At 40.8% G+C, this 12,002-nt stretch overlaps 1 long non-coding RNA gene across 1 annotated transcript in view; it reads right to left on the reverse strand.

Moving 5' to 3' along the window:
* Positions 1 to 737: 737 nt before the first annotated feature.
* The window catches only part of LOC124520718 (uncharacterized), a 29,797-nt gene continuing 18,532 nt past the window's right edge, over positions 738 to 12,002 (reverse strand). The window contains exon 2 of the long non-coding RNA XR_006964384.1: positions 738 to 848. This is a non-coding gene — a long non-coding RNA (uncharacterized LOC124520718). The remainder of the gene's footprint in view (positions 849 to 12,002) is intronic.

Raw genomic sequence — 12,002 nt, forward strand, 5'->3', positions numbered from 1 at the left:
CAAGCAACCCGAGAGACCAAGATGGAAGGTGCAGTGTTTTTTACGCCTACCCTCGAAAGCTATACCATCACCTCTGCCGTGTTCTACTGATCATCCAAGGCAACCCCTAATTCGGTGTGGGAGGGGACCATACGAGGGCCATGTTGGAGGTTTGTACAACAGTGTCTACCCCACAGGTTGTCACAAGGATTAAATGAAACAACCCATGCTCCACCTGGAAACGTGGTAAATACCGAATAAAATGGTAGCTGTCACGACAAAGTGCCGAATGCCAACCAATACCAAGTCTAGTCCTGACTCTTTGCTTTGCCTCGAGTTTTCTTCTATTGGGTTTTAACAGGAGACTCCCTGGTGAAATGCTTGAGCCCTCACTAGAACCCAGTAGGAAAAACCCAGAAAGCCACAGAGCTCAGGCAAGACGACAGCAGCAGCAAACACCAGTCCAATGAGCAGATGAAGCCAACAACACGTGGGGGCCGGGCTCCCGAGAAACAATGGCAGCTGGCCGGCCCTGGCAGGCTCCACGGCTCAACCAGCCTGGGAAGCACCCCGAGTGCCTTGTCCCTACCTCCTGAACAGTGACAGCAACAACGAATGTATCTCTCTCGTTATCTTTATCTTGCCGGGGGTGTTACCGCTTAAATAGTGTAGTAGAGTGTTTTCCCAACGTGTACCCTGGGAAATACTACTGCAAACAATAAAAAATTGAAAATAAATTAAAAATACATGGTCATAGGTGGATCTCGAAAACAGCTTTATGGTCCAATACATTTGAAAAGGCTGTCTATTCAGTTCTTTTTTGGAGACTTGCAGGGCACATTTCGTGGCGTTAAAGACTCTCGGAAATCCTAGAGGTAAACAATAACAGAATTAGAAGGAAAAAAAAAACCTTAGTTAGATGTGACCCAGCATTTTGCAAACTTGTTAGGGCACAGCATGCTTTTTTTTTTTTTTTTTCCCTCTGCAGGTGTAAGCCTCCTATTGCATAAGCCACGAAAACTTTTTGGACCTTAGTTGCTTCATGATGAGTATCATGAATATAATGTGGATAACACACACTCCATAGGGCTGTTGAGAAATAAGAAAGGTACCCTGCCTGGCATATGGGTCCCAGTAAGAGCTTGGACCCTTTGAGGTGTTTGGGGTCCCAAGTAAGAGCTCTGACCATCAGAGCTTGACCCTATGGGTTCCAGGTCCAGCTCCACCTTGAAGGAGCTATTTGACCTTGACCAAGTTCCCTTCCCTTCGGTTTCTTGTCCGTAAAGCAAGGAGAAGAACTGTACCTATCCCATAGCTTTAACGGGGGGACAAAATAAAAGGGAGCCTGTGAAATGCTGAGCCCTTGCTTGGCGTGCTGCGAGGGCTCGCTCTTTGGAGGGTGCCTGTGTGGCCAGAGGCACAGAGCTGCTAAGTGACAAGGTGAACGCATGAACCCTAGCCCACGCGCCTCCGAGTGCATGTGTTTTCCCCTCTGTTGGGCCGTACAAGGAGCAGAGATGAGATGTGGTCATTTTCGGAGTGGCTCTGGGAGAGGATTGTGTCGGCAGTTGGAGACAAGTGGGTGGCAATAATTCCGGAGAGCTTCCCAGAAGCGGTGGGGTTGCAGGAAGATATTTAAAGACAAGGAGGCAGGTGGCTGGGCAGATGGGGGTGGCAGGGTTTACACACTCAGAGGACAGCCGGGACAACGGCTTAGAGGCGTGAGTGGCGGCGGCTGCAAGACGCCAGCTTTGTTGGAACAAAGCAGCAGGTGAGGACCATAGAGAGTCCACGCTCCAAGCACCCAGGGAGGGCTGAGGCAGAATAAAACCCTTGGCAGGGAGACTGTGGCCCCATTTGCCTTTTTCAATCAATCAGCCCACAATTGAGGGACAGGCCCTGAAGCAAAGCCCCCGGTTTGCCCACCTCCCCCACCTTCTCCCAAGCAAAGGCTGCGCAGATAATCGTTTAACTTCTGAGACCTTCTCCTCCCTCCCGAAGCCGCAGTCTTCCAGAAATTTATTTTTATTATTGAGCTCCTGTTTCTGCTTTTGCCATCACTGCAGATCAGTTTGGGTTTTGTCTCCCAGCCCAAGTGCTTTTCATTTTTTCCAGATCACTCTAAAGTCCGTATGTGCTGCCTGGAGCAGGTTTAAGGAACAATCCAAGATTTCTTTCTGAATAAGCAGTTATTTGTACTTTGTTTTGCTTTTCTTGGTTACTGAAGAGAAACAGTGACATAAAGAAAGCACTGGTAACACTTAGTATTGAGCAGCACAAATGTCAATGGTAGTGACTTTGCAAATAAATAGTTACATTGTCAGGCGCACAAGAGTCTCATTGAGGAAATCTGTGCAGTGACTGCTAACAGGGTTAACACTTTAGGCACAATGTAATCAAGGGAAGACTGTAAACTTTGTACCAAGTGACCTCAGAATGTACTAAAAGCAAATGCCAACCAAGGATCCCAGGATATATTTCCAGACCAGTCACAATGCATTGGAAAGAGAGAAGGTTAGAGAGAGAGACAGAGAGAGAGAGAGAGAGAGAGAGAGAGGAAGGAGGGGGGGGGGAGAATCTGATAGAAACTTTGTTTATGGTGAAATGGAGAATGTTTCCTTAATTGTTTCAGTGATTATGGCAAATCCAGTTATACTCTGTTTCATACTCTGTTTTCATCATGGTTCTACTCAAAGCCAAGAGATTTTTTTTTTAATGAGATGTAAAATCCATTTACCACTTTGCACTATTTTTTCTTGTAGAGGATGTTATTGTAAAGAAACTAGAATCTCTCTGGCAAAAACTTAAGTGACTAAATACTTAGGACTCCCACCACCCTCTTCGCAGAGATTTTGGCAGATGACAATGTGGGCGAAGCCTGTCTGTCCTGCCTCCCTGTTTCGGGTTGCCAAATTTAGCAAATAAAAGGAAAGGATACCTTATTTAATTTGAATGTCAGATAAACTACAAATAATTTTTTAGTCTAAGTATGTTCTGAACATTGCATGGGACCTACTAATAATTATTTTTTGTTTATCTGACATTCAAATTTAACTGGGTATCCTGTATTTCATCTGTTCACACCATTCCACTGGACTATAGACGTATAGGCTTATTTCTGGACTCTCTATTCTCTTGATCCATATGTATATCTTCATGCCTGTATCACACAGTCTTGACTGCTCTAGCTTTGTAATAAGTTTTGAAATGAGAAAGTCTGAGTCTTCCAACTTTGTTGTGCTTGTTAAAGACCGTTTTGGCTATCCTGGGCCCCTTTTATGTCCACATTAATTTTATTTCTGCAAGTAAGCCAGCTGTGACTTTGATACAGATTGCATTAAATCTGTGGATCAATTTGGGGAAGATTGCCCCCTTAATTTTATTAAGTCTTCCTATCCATGAATATGGGATGTCTTTCCACTTGTTTTGGTCTTCTTTAATTTATTTCAATGATGTTCTGTAGCTTCCAATGTACAAGTCTTATACTTTGGTGGTGGTTGTTAAACTTATTCCTAAGTATTTTATTCTTTTTAATGCTATTGTAAATAGAATTTTCTTAATTTCATTTGCAGATTGTTCATTGCTAGTGTATAGCAATAAAATTGATTTTGGTACACTGATTGCTATGACATTTAAGATTGCAAGTTTGAAAAACCTCTGTTCTGGTGAGATATAACTTATATTCTGATTGCCTGCTGCAAGGACATTAGCTTCTCTGAGAATTTTATCAGCTTGGCTCTTTGATAAAATGCCACTGGCATTGGCTAAGGGACTGTAAACATATAACCTGTCAGACTGCAGACTGAGGTGAATTGAGAAAAGTGAGGAGAAGCAAGGCCCCCGCAGGCAGATGTGTTGACCTTCATAACTGTAACTGCCAGTTTCTCCCACTAGACCTTCAAACTCTAGGGTCTTCTGAACAGTTCTCTCTCTAAAGCACAGTCTGGTGCCTGCTTTAAGTGTGTTGCCCGACTCACTGACTAAATGGGGGCGAAAAAATGGAACTGCTCAGCGGACCGAGCTCAGCGGGACCTTATTTTGCCTCGGGGCCTTGCACCCTACTGTGGTCAGGTGTGGCTCCTTTACAAGCACCCATCTCATTAAAAAATCAACCTCTAGGGCTAAAAAAGTGGTATCTATTATCTGTATGACATGCTATGCTATTTTTAGTGCCGTCCCTTTTTAGTGCTTTATTTATTTATTTATTACTTTTTAGTACTTAAAAAAAAATGTCGTACAGCATATTGTCCTTTATTATTCTTGTTCAAGATTGTCTTGACAATTCTTGACTTTTTATTTTTTAATATCCTTTTCATTACTGGGTCCCTAGTGGGACTTTGACTGGTTTCAATAACATTTTTATATTAACTTGGGAAGGATTTTATTTTCTAATCCAAGATTTTGGTATGTCTTTCCATTTATTCAAGACATATTTTATTTCCTTTAATAAAATTTTACTGCTTTCTTTATATAGGTCCTAGACTTCCATAGCTAAATATGCTCATGACACTATTTTTAAAGAATTTATTTTGTAATCTCTCTATATAACTCATTATTACTAATATAAAGAGAAGTTATTGAATTTTTAAAAAATACTTATTATATACTCAGCCACTCTACCAATTCTCTTATTGGTTTTAATTTGTTAATTGAGTCATTTGGGATTTCTATGCATAAAAGAAATGCATAGAAATAGTATATGCACAAAAAAATGACTTTGCCTTTTCTTTTCCAATATTTGAAATCTCCATTTGCTTTTCTTGTCTTATTACATAGTTAGAACCTCCCCAATAATGATAAATAATAGTGGTGGTATTTGTTTACCTCTTATTGAAGTCAAGAGTATTTGCTCTTGAAAATTTTGTAGCCAGTACAAACTGTAATACAAAACAGGAAAATAAACTATACCCCTTTTGGATATAGCAATCATTATATGTAGGATATACATAATAACGAGTAATTCCCTGAGAGCAGAGCAAGCTTGAGTCTCCATGGGATAGAAGTAGAGACTTGAAGGGATTTTGCATTCCTTAAATTCTTAAAAGAAGTGATGGGAGAGAGGAGCCAGGAAGAATCTGACCCATCCAAGATGGCAGATTAAGAGTTCAAAGATTAGGAACAGCTGGGGAGAACAAGAGACTAGAGATCAGAAAGCAGGATTTTCTTGGGCAAGAGCCAAGAAAACCAGCTGGGAGGTGACCACTGTGTCAAAACAGTTTTCTGCAGAAGCCGAAGAGAGAATGTGAATCTCTGATAGGAAAGAATCTCAAAGATTAAGAGAAAGTCTTGACAAGCAGCTTCTAGAACAGAGTTTTTCAAGCTTTAAAACTATGACTTGTCATCTTCCTATCAGTGTGGCAGAGTCCTTTGCCTAGCACAATGACTTGTATACAGCCGGTCACACACCAACACACACATACTACATATGTGTGTGTGTGTGTGTATCAGCATGCGTGTATCTCTCTCTCTCTCTCACACACAAAAATTGACATTAAATTTTTTTTAAAAAAAGAAAGTGTAAAAAATAAAGCCTATGGTGTTGGTTTTCTGGAGCCACCATATTAAAGTGTGAAATCAAGGTGTTGGCAGGGCCACACTCCCTCTAAAACCTGTACGTGAATCCTTTCTCACTTCTTCCTAGCACCTAGTGGTTTGTCGGCAAAATTTGGCATTCTTTGATTCACAGGTGCATCGCCCCAATCTTCTGTCTTCACGTGATATGTTCCCCACGTTTCTGTCTTCACATGGCTATCTTCTTACAAGGACACAAATAATATTGGATTAGGGGCCCCCCCTACTAAGACCTTATCTTTAAAAAAATTTTTTTAATGCTTATTTATTTTTGAGAGAGAGACAGACAGAGCATGAGCAGGGGAGACACAGAATCCGAAACAGGCTCCAAGCTCCACGCTGTCAGCACAGAACCCGACGCAGGGCTTGAACCCATGAACTGTGAGATCATGACCTGAGCGAAGTTGGACACTTAACCTACTGAGCCACCCTGACCTTATCTTAATTACATCTGCAACCGCTCCATTTCCAAATAAGGTCACATTCAGAGGCTCTGGGGGTTAGAATTTCAAGGTATCTTTTTTTGGGTGATGTAATTCAACCTGTAACACTCCCCTTCACTTTTTAGTCTTAGCAATTTAGTATGTATGCTAAGGAAGATTCTGCATGCATTTACAACTGTATAACATGTATGTGTGTTTGTACACAAACATATGTCATATATTAACCACCATACATGTTATCTGACATCTGCTTTTTATTTTTTTGTTTTTTTTTTAATGTTTATTTATTTTTGAGAGAGGGAGAGAGACACACACAGAGCATGAGTGGGGTGGGGGGCAGAGAGCAAGAGGGAGACACAGAATCTGAAGCAGGCTCCAGGCTTTGAGCTGTCAGCACAGAGCCCAACGCAGGGCTCCAACTCATGAGCCCAGAGATCATGACATGAGCTCAAGTCAGTCGCTCAAGTGACTGAGCCACCCAGGCACCCCAGACATTTGCGTCTTATTTTAAAAACATTTTATTGTGGCAAAATATACCTAACATGAAATATACCATTTTAACTATTTTTAAGTGTGCAATTCGGTGGCATTAAGTAGGTTCACAATTTATGCAACCATCACCAGTTTCTAGAATTTTTCATCATTCCAAACAGAAACTCTATGCCCATCAAGCAATAATTCCTCATTCTTCCCCTGGTAATCTCCATTCTACTTGCTGTAGAGATTTTGTATGAATTGTATGAATGGAATCATACAATAGTCGTTCATTTTTGCCTGGTTCATTTTACTTAGCCCAATGTTTTCAAGCTTCATCCACGTTGCAGCATGAGTCAGAACTCCTTTTTATGGCTGAATAATATTCTATCGTATGTATAGACCACATTTTGTTTATTCATCCACCGATAGACATGGGCTGTTTTCATATTTTAGCTGATGTGAATAACGCTGTTTGGAACACTGGCATACCAGCAACTGTTTGAGTCCCTGTTTTCAATTCTGACATGTTGTCACTTAATAAAGTGTGGCCATCCCTTCAAGTCAGTACAGATAGAGCTACTCCATTTTCCCCCACCAATTGCTTTGTATTCCACAGTATGAGACACTCGATGGAAGTAAATTTTATCCTGCTTGGGTGGTGAAAATGAAGAGAGAATCCAAGACCATATAATGCAAACGTAAGCTTTCTCAAAGTGGTGTTTGTGGAATCCTGTGGTTTTACAGACGTATTCTTAGACGTCCACACATTTTCTTTATGGCATGACATCTTGTGCTTTCATTTTTGAGATAACCTAAAATATAGTTGTAAGCATCATTTGGATCATCTGAATGACCGGCCGTTAACCAACCTTGCCCACCAGTGTTGGTGCCCTTATGAGGTGTTTGTGAAGGTCAGGAGACCAAGTCAAGGAGCAACACAGAAAGAATAGAGATAAACCTCATAAGTTCACTCCATTACAGACCCAGTGACATCATGCGTGCTCTTGGAATGAGGTGTCTAAGTGATTTAAATAGAGAAACGCGGTAGAAAAATGGGATCATCAGTAATGAGAAGCCGAACAAAAAGAATCTATAATAGTCAGTACTGTTCCCAAAGTGAGGGGGGAAAGTTTGCAATAATGTGGACCACAGAATTTCTCTAGAAATGTTTGAATATCGTTTTTAAATTTGCTTTGGGTTCTCTCATTGCCTATGTAAAAACTGTAAGCATAAGGAGTCTATAGCTAGTTTTCCATTTATATATTTTAAAGTCCCATTCTTTGAAAGCTAATTTAAGTCAACGATACATTTTTATTCCCCATCAAAAAGTTCCAGACATTGCTTAAGTCTGAGAAACACTAACCTGGCCGTTAATTTGATGCAGAATTTCCAGACCAGGGCTGTCAAGATGGGAGACGTCAGCACAAATAGTTAAATAGGTGTTTGGCTGGAGAACATCAGCTTTCGAACATGAATGCAGATTTATATGTAAATGTTTCTCTACTCCAAAGTCAGAATGAATGATTCCTAACATGGGGCATATCAGAAAGGTTGGGCCTAGGAACCAGGCTGGTTTTCCTTCTTGCCCTGGTTCTACCACATCTGAACGCCCGCTACCTCTTTTCTAAACTAGAGATTGATAGCAATTCCAAACTCACATGTTTGTTGTAAGGATTGTATTTAACATGGTGAGAGCGTCTGGGGAATATCAGGGGTGTTCAATGACAGCTACTGATATTACAGGGTCATTTGAGCTGTAGGTTTTGAGAAGTTCCATGAGCTTTATGTCATGCTTAAGACTTTTCCACACTTGGGAAAAATATTCTAAGCTGGGTAACCAAATATTAGACATAAAATCAAAGTAGTATTTACTAACGCTATTATAGGATGCAAAAATACAAAGCAAAAACTCTAAGATTAAAATCTCATTAAGTGTATTTTTATCAACTTTTCCTGGTTATTTCAATTTTGCAAGGCAGATATTTCAACCCTCAATGGTAGAACTATGTCTTAAAGCCTGTCAATCCACTTTCATACAGTATATTTTGTGGATTTGCCCCTGGTTCCCTGGTCATGACTATAATGACCGAAACATGCATGTCTATGTGGATGTAAATGTATAAGGTGCACATGAAATTGAGCTAAATCTACACTGAGTTCAGATCATAAACTGGAAGCTTATTTTTGTATTTTATGAAAACCCTCGCATCTGTTGGCTTTCTTGTGATTAGTTTTGTTCCACAATGGGAGCATAAGAAGGATAGAGATTCTGGTCCCTCTAGGTTTACAAATAGTAATCATAGTTTAAACAGGTACATGGCCTAAAACAACACTAGTGAGTGACGCCCGGGTGGCTCTGTTGATTAGGCATCTGACTTCAGCTCAGGTCATGATCTCGTGGTTCGTGGGTTTGAACCCCGTGTCGGGCTCTGTGCTGACAGCTCAGAGCTTGGAGCTTGCTTCGGATTTTGTGTCTTCTCTCTCTGTTCCTCTTCCAATTGCATTCTCTCTCTCTCTCTCTCTCTCTCTCTCCAAAATAAATTAAAAATAATTTTCATTTAAAAAATCATATTTTTTAAATTATTTTCATTTGTGAAAAATGATGACAATCCTATTGAAAGGTTTTGGAATTTTGCTTTACTTGCAAATTCCATCTTTGCCCTTATTAGTAATAAAAATGTCAAGTAATAAGGCTGCAGACATGCCTAATGGTGTCTTCCCTGAGCCCCAGAGTCTGTCTACTTCCCACCTCTACTAGCACCATGTGGTCCACATTATCCTGCACCTACCCAGGGGCAGTAGCATCCTCGCTGGTTTCCTGGCCTCTGCTCTGGCCCCTTTCGGGCCATTCTCCATGCAATATGTCAGAGTGGCCCGTCTGAACTGTAATTCAAATTATGTCACTCACCGCCTGCTTACCACTCTCCAACGGTTTCGACCGCACGTAGAGTAAGATCCAATTCTGACTGGTGCACACAGCCCTCCCTGATCTGGCCCATGACTCCCTCTCCCCTCTCTCAGGACACCACTGTCCCCCTCGCTCACTGTGCTGCAAACGTCACACCTTTTCTTTCTTCAAATACTCCTAATTACGTGCCCACATTAGGGTCTTCATGCTTGCCATGTCCTCTGCCTAGAATGCTGTTTTCTAATCTTCCCGTGGTTACTTCCTTCATGTGACTCAGCTGACTCCCGAGAGAAGCCTTCCTTCCCCACACATGCCATCACCCCAGGTCCGATCTTGTTTTATTTTCTTTCAAGCACTCAGTACTCTGATTTCATCCCTACCACTTATTGGTAATTACCTTATGCTGTACTATCTCTCCCCCTAGAAATTAAGCTGCAGGACTGCCTTGTCACTCAGTGCCTAACATGACCCTTACACACAGAAGTCTTTCAACAACATCGCGTGAATGAATAAATGAATGAATGAAAACCCAAGTTCAGGAATCACCTGAGTTCTAGTTCTGGCTTGGTTGCTGCCTTTCCTTCCTTCTCTCTCTCTCTCTCTCTCTCTCTCTCTCTCAGCAGTATCCCCTGGATTCATAAATAGTCCTAAGTCAGTTGGAGATATTTTACGCATAAACACAGAGTTCTCAAGGATGTATGGTCTGCAGACACTGAATTGTCATCACAACCACACATTGTAGTGTTTATTTTTTCTGCCTAGCCAGCCCCATCAGAACCACACCCTCCACTGCCAAGCCACAGCCCCACCCTGCCTTTGGAAATAAAAATGAAATAGAAGACTCCCTGGTTTCTGGAAAGGAAAAACAAAAAAAAAAAAAGGCTGCACAAATTTTAACTAGTCTGATGTTTCTGGAGAAATCAGGGTGCAACTGACAAGATTGGTAACAATCGTATAGAATTTCTTAATATGATAAAGTCGGTGGAGGTAACAGAGGACAGGGATGCCTGGGTGGCTCTTTGGTTAGGTGTCCAACTCTTGGTTTCGGCTCAGGTCATGATCTCAGGGTTTGTGAGATCGAGCCCTACATGAGCCTCCGCACTGACAGCACAGAGCCTGCTTGGGATTCCGTTTCCCTCTCTCTCTGCCCCTCCCCCACTCGCATGCCCTCTCTTCTCTCAAAATAAATAAATACACTTAAAAAAAAAGACAATAGGCAACAGTGATATCACATTTTACGCACAGCCAGAGATAATTTTTAAATTGCTTTCTGTAGTCCATACTTAGTTACTATCCTTGTCATGCTTAACTTTTAGCCATTTAGTTTATAATGTTCTAGAAATATACATAAAAAAAAAACCAACATAATAATGATTAAATAGCAACACTACTTGCTAGAATGTACGTCCTTCCTTAATTCAGATCCTGTGAAAAATGGCCTCAGGAAATTAGAGAGGAAACTCTTCCCATTTCTAGAAGAACTGAAGTCAATATCAGCTGCAAGGGTAGATTTTTAATTTGCTTGTCAATGCATATCTGCAAACCAAGCTTTTAAAATTTAAAGCCATGTGAAAGCTGAGACTCACTGCATTTAGGAGCTTGCAGAACACTGTGGCCTTTACTTAACAAATGAAGACATTGAGACTCAAAGAGATCAAATGACTAGGTAAGGTCACAGGGCCCATTAGTGCCTTCAAAACCAAACCTCTGGTCCCCTGCTTGGTGCCTCCACGATTTCCTCATCATCACGCCATGCTGCTTTTGTGAGACCCTGTTGTTACTTGCAACTTTCAATGGTAAGTGCCAACCTAGAACATGGTAGGTCAGAATATAAAATGCTCAGTCTATCAACTGAGAAGCCACTTGAGGAATTTGAATATTCGTTGTTATGCTGTTGTTTATAGTAATTGGTGATATTGGTAATATTTGTTGAGTTTATGTGTCAGGTAGCGTACTAGATGTGTTACTTGCATGATCCTATTTAACCTACCACTAGTCCAATGGGGTAGATAATAATTACTATCATTAACCCTTATATATGTGCCACGTACTTTTCTAAGAGTTTTGTATCAATAAATCATTTGCTCCTCAAAACCATCCTATAAAATAATATTATTACTCCTGTTTACACCTAAAGAAACTAAGTCATAAAGACATTGGGTCTTGCTCAAGTTCAGACTCAAGTGCATTACCCTTAAACCAATGTATATGCTGCTTCTCTATGCTTTCCCACCTACTCATTAGTTTTTACTTTCTCATTACCAAACTGTTAGAAGAAATAAGTAGCTAACTTGAGCTCTCTCTCCCTGCATTTACCCATCTTCTCAATATTAGCTGGCAGTAGAGACATTTAAAGATAGAGAAACCAAAAAGAAGAGAAGGCCATCTACAACCTGCGTAACGTGAACAATCCAGGATTTTATTATCATATCAGCAACTCTTAAACTTCAACAGATTTCAGGCCATGGCTTATGAAAGTGTTTCTTCTATACATGGTGACCTGGTATAAAAACATAATCCATAAATTACTATGTGAGCTAGATTCTTTCTGCTCGCAACGTGGAACCAAGATACGCTCACGTTATGTCCGTTAGTGGAGGAAATGTGTTGTTAATAATACACAG

Source organism: Lynx rufus, unplaced genomic scaffold (genome assembly GCF_022079265.1).
Source record: "Lynx rufus isolate CCGP_SWC_20201006 ecotype Redwood Valley unplaced genomic scaffold, mLynRuf1.p SCAF_3, whole genome shotgun sequence".
In the NCBI taxonomy this organism is placed as follows: Eukaryota; Metazoa; Chordata; class Mammalia; order Carnivora; family Felidae; genus Lynx; species Lynx rufus.